We start from the raw sequence: 5,780 nt of genomic DNA, 5'->3' as shown, positions 1-5,780 counted from the left end.
TACGCCTACCACCTCACGGTAGCATCACGATTCGCACGGTAAGGGAGCCTCTACATCAACAACAGAAGAGGCACCACCAGCAGTGAAAAAGCTACTTGAGGCATGGTTGACAAACACGCTAACCGCTTCCTCGACAAGCCCGCTCGGAGGTCGAGTAGAGAAGAGGCAAGGGTCGACATTGCATCGGCAGCTGACGAGCAGCACGCCTCCCTACAACAGGTATTACTCACAATGCTAGTGATGCAGGTAATGACACCCTCACAACCATTTTGAGGAAAATGGAGGAGATGGAGAACAAGAACAAAATGCTTCGCAACCAAATGAAAGAGCACCAAGAGAGGGTAGACAAAATACCGGGTGCCTTCTGCCAAAAAGGGACGCAGGTCGGTTGTTGAGCAGCCATATAGCGGTTGCACTGCACGCCATACCAAATACCTTCAAAATGCCCCCGTACTTAAAAATGTACGACGGCACGACGGACCCGGAGGATCATGTGACCCACTATATCACTGCAGTGAAAGGCAACGACCTCGCCCAAGAACAAGTATCATCCATATTACTGAAGAAGTTTGGAGAAACCCTAACTGGGGGAGCGCTGACTTGGTACTTACAGTTACCTGCGCGTTCCATAGAAACGTTCGAGGAAATGGCAGACAAGTTCGTCACCGCCCATGCTGGGGCTAAGAAAGCAGAGGCGAGGGTGAACGACATATTCACCATTAAGCAATCGCCTGGCGAAGGACTCGGGGACTTCCTTGCCCAGTTCAACCGTGTAAGAATGACCCTTCCAAATGTATCTGAAGAGATGGCGGTAGTGTCACACCTCCTTTTTACTACCCCCGGAAAGGGTATAAGGAGTTTGTCCAATTAAAGTGACAATCGAAACGGGATTATTATTTATTATTCAGAGTCGCCACTTGGGATAATTTATGGTGTCCCAAGTCACTGGTTTAAAATCCCGAATCGAGAAAGGGTTTGACTCTGTTTATGTCTGCGAACACAGAAATCCGGGTAAGGAATTCTGTTAACCCGGGAGAAGGTATTAGGCATTCCCGAGTTCCGTGGTTCTAGCACGGTCGCTTTGATTATACTTGGCTTAAACAGATTGCTTGATTACCGATTTCAGAACCTATGTGCATTTGCCTCTTTTAATTAAAAAAAATTATCTTGAAACGGGTCATGCATACGTGTACCCATTTGTTTGGCGCGTCAAGAATCATGTCACGCGAACGTGTCCACAATTAATAACGCTTTATTGTTAAGAAAGTTTGGCCGAAGTTACGCGAACGCATACTCCAGTTTTGTTTTTTAGAAATCGTAATCATGTCACACGAACGTGTCCACGACCACGATAATATATTAAACGTGCCTAAAGCAAACTACGATCATTTATGAAATTAATACGAGGGCCATGTATGATTAAATTATGGATGGCGCGCCTCGAACTATATAACCCTAAATTAATTTAGCGGCCTATTAAACCGATTTTCATTATTAAGAAGGATTTGATCGAAGTTGTGCGAACGCATTGAATCGATTTTTAGAATTGTAATTATGTCACGCGAACGTGTACACAATCACAATTGTGTTTTAAACGGCCCTAAAGGCTTTTCTACGAATATTTATCCTAACGTCTAATTACAACATGTGAGGGCCATAGATTAATTTTGATAGCACACCTCAAACCAATCGAAGGACAATATTTAATTAAGAAGGGCCAAGACGTCAAGCCCAATCTAAATTGAGGTTCAGATTGCTCTTACTAGTCATAAACCCAAGTGGAAGAAAGCAAACATCTTAATCACATGAAATGGTTTGGGCCAGCTGTAGGCCCAATGTCATTTGAAGACTTTCGGAAGAAAGAACGCAGAGCAGGCCGGGCATGATACCCAAAAACCAACATTAAACGAGAATGGCCATTCAAAACTCGAGGACAAATCCCTCTTCATTATATCCATTACCAAAAAACGACGAATTAAAACTTTCCTGGATGTGATAGGGCCCAAAGTTGGGCCTAATGGGTCACAAAGGGCTGAAACAGACATAATGGCCCCTTTCCTAACAGGCAGACCCATATTGGCCCAAGCCAGGCCCAATTCCCTTAAGAAACTCCAGGAAAACATAGGCAAGAACTAACATGCATCACCATATTAAGAGTTCAAAATTTTTTTACACTTATTTACAAGCAATTGTGAGATGAATAAGGATCCAAAGCTACTCTTTATCACATGCTAATTCTTGCATTAATAGCTTACTCTAACAATAATAAAACTATGTATCTCCAACAATCAACTAACATTACTCAAATTCAAACAACTGAGTTGTGGAGTTTTCAAACGACCAATTTTAATGTGATATCCAAATGGCCAACCCTAAATATGAAAGAAAGATGCAGGACTCTATTACTGATTCAACCAAGAACATTATTCACTAAATTTCCACCATAACAGTCCAAACACACAAGTACTCGAGCAAGAATTTTAACCAAAGCTAGAACTAAAATGGCAAATTAAGGTCCAAATACATTCCAAAAATGCAATGTCCATGCATGAATGAATACAGTACAATTCAAATAGTATGGCTAATTCCATAATGAAAACATGACTAGTCTTTGAAGAGTAGGGACTAATATGCAGCAGATTCATATTCATTCCACAAATGTCCAAGTCGACTACATGGCTTCACAAGGCACTTCACATATTACTGAGGGCTAAGAAGTACCTGGAAAAGAAATTAGAGCAAAGAAAGATGAGGTAAACCAGCAGCAGCAGAAACGTGCAATTCAGTAAATCACCACAACATATTTGGCTCCCTCAAACCGCTTTTGAACCCCATAATGAACAGAAAATCTTTTGGAAGTCTCAAGTTATTACTAACAATGAACTAAAATAATAATTCCCAGCAATTTAAGTCAGAATGATGCCGAAAACTTCTGTATTTCTTCAGAGTATCAAAGGCTTTTTTCAGAGGTTTAATGCAGAGAAAAGGAGGCTGGGACTCTTTCAGCCGTTTCTAATTTTTAGTATCCTGATCTCTGCCTAACAAATGCAGGAAATGAGCCCTTTATAGCCAAATTTTAGGGCAACCAAATTGATTTTAACATTACCCCTTCCCAATCTCTTCCCAACTCAGAAACCCTTGAAACTACTGCTCTGTTCTCCCCATCGTCTGTTATTCCCACCAGTCAAACCCTATGTGGAGAACAAGGTCACAATACTAGGTTCACAAAGGGTTCTGCCATCGTTGCCGCTGATTCCATGGTTGTGGAAACACCAGTTGAAGAAGAAAAGGATGTCATAACTGTGTTTGTAGTATCCGCTGATGGGATATTACATGAAATTACTTCCCGGAAAAATGAGTCACTCAGTGTGGGGGAAGAAGGGGCCATTATGGCTGTTGAAAGGGATGCAGTAGCAGATACTACTGGGGCACCACATGAGGAACCTGATTCCTCTCCGGAGGACCCAGGTCAGGGCTCTCATCCCCGGGACAGTGTTGTTCCTGCATTCGATGTTGTGCCCCTGGAAATTCAAGCACCTAAAATGCGATCTAGTTATGAAGAAGACCTGGACAACGTGGCCCTTGATGCGTTCATATGTAAGCAAAGGGTTGTCTCCACCCCTGAGTCTGAAATCAGGCGACCTACTACTAGGCTTCAAGCCAAAGTGGCCTACGACTCTGCTCTCCAAAAAAGCAAGAAGAGTAGTAAAAAGAAAAGATGAAAGTTGGTGAAGGATGGTGTACCTGATAGTAATGAGGCTATCCCTGTAGTCGAGGTGGAAGAAGGAACTCCTGAGGAACCTGGTACCCTTGTTAGGTGGTCCTCGAAAAAGGCAGAGCCTGTTTTAATGGAGAAAGGGTCAACATCCAAGTCCAAGATGAAGGAGGTAGTGAGTAATGATGATGTACTAGTGAAGTCCAAGGGAAACGGCAAGATAAGTGGAGAAAAGCTTAGGAAACGCAAGTCTGAAACTATTGAAGAACCTAGTTCTGTGAAGAAAATGAGGAGTGAAGTCAGCCTTAGCTCTGAGCGTCTAAGGCATCAAAAGGTCCTGCTGGGTCGTACGTTTGACCCCACAATCTCTGAGATGGCCGGAATGCGCCAAATTCTGGAAATGGTCGAGTTTCAACGATGGGTGCATATTTTTCACATTGATGCACCTAAAGTGTACGAGGAGGAGGTACAAAGTTTCTTCGCTAGTCTCTTTCCAGTTGATACTGATTATGTATGTGCCTTGGTCAATGGGGTAGACATCGTCTTTGATATGCAATTGCTTTGAGAGATTTTGAAAGTTCCTACAGTTGGGGTGAAGAGTGTAAGAGATGTTTATCAGTATAACTTCATAAATGCAGTGGTGAAAGACAATGCTAATCAGAAAGGGGACCAGATCCATAGAAAGCACTACTCCATGTCTACCAGTTGCTGTTTGAGTTGGTTAACAAAGTCCTGTTGCCTCGAGCAGAAAGGAGGTCCGTGACTTCCAAGTCTGACCTATTCCTAATGGAGCAACTGGACGGTTTCAATCCTGTGAGTCTGCTTGCCATAATGATTGAACACATGCAGAAGGTTGCCACCTTCAAGGACGGTAATCATGGGCTTCCCTATGGACTCTTGCTTACTTCGGTGTTCAAATTCTTTAAGGTTCCACTAGGAATAGGTAAAGTGGGAACTCGAAAGCAGACATTTTCACAGACAACCTTGGAAGAGTGCGAGTGTGTGGAAAAGTATGGGGGATAGGAAGTACATCAACTGTTTCCCAGCTCATCAATGCCCAGAACTCTGCAGCTGAGGAAATTCATCGGTTGAAGGCTAGGAATGCTATCCTGGAAGGTCAGCAAGCCCGAGGGGTTCCCATGATGAAGTGGTTCGTTTGACACAGGAAAATGCTGATCTTAGGACGCAAATTGAGAACCTGAAGGCTGAACTGCTCAATGAGCAAAAGTCGGGAAACGCCCGAATAGACCTTGTTCTCCAGACACTTGCTGCAGCTACCAAGTCTTTTCCTCCTTGTGCCCCCTAAAAACCCCTTCAGTGACCAGTCTTCTGGATATGTTTCTTCTATTTTCTCTGTTTCTTTGTTGATGTTTGGTGGATGTTTTTGTTTTCTTTTTTATGGTTAGGATGTACTGTTGTTACTCCTGTTAACAAGTCCAATGTTGCCTCCTCCTTTTTCAAAAGGCAGAGGCATATTAAATCATTATTAATATGAATCCTTTTTTATTATGTCCAGTACTCTCTCTCTGTGTTCTATTCTCTATCATGTTTGTCTGCACATATGTGGCATGAGTTAGCTTAGCTAGACTTCTTTGTGCTGTTGTTCTTTTTCATGATGCTAAAAGGGGGAAGAATAATATAGGACTCAGGGGGAACACATTGGGGAACTGGTTCTTAAGTTACTGAGTTCTATCATGTAAACCTTTGTTACGACAAGGCATAGTCTCAGAGGGAACTAAGTACTAAGTTTGTCATCATCAAAAATGGGGAAATTGATAGATCTTAAATACTCTTGCCTTATGTTTTGATGATACTTACTGTTAAGAACCAGATAGGGAACCTGACCTACTTGGATTGCTGCAAGCTTTAACGGATTCCAGCTAAAGGTGAACTGCAACAGCTTCAGGAGCTAGGAACGAACACAAGGACCTGATACTCTTGCGGTTTCCTCATAGCAATACAAAGTCAATTGGACACAGCTGGAAATGAAGTGACTAACAACACTGTTTCTGCCGCACTGCACTGCACCGTCCGCCCACTCATTCTCTAACCAAACAAAGTACTC

Source organism: Nicotiana attenuata, chromosome 6 (genome assembly GCF_001879085.1).
Source record: "Nicotiana attenuata strain UT chromosome 6, NIATTr2, whole genome shotgun sequence".
Lineage (NCBI taxonomy): Eukaryota > Viridiplantae > Streptophyta > Magnoliopsida > Solanales > Solanaceae > Nicotiana > Nicotiana attenuata.
Note: the sequence above shows the minus strand (reverse complement) of the source record.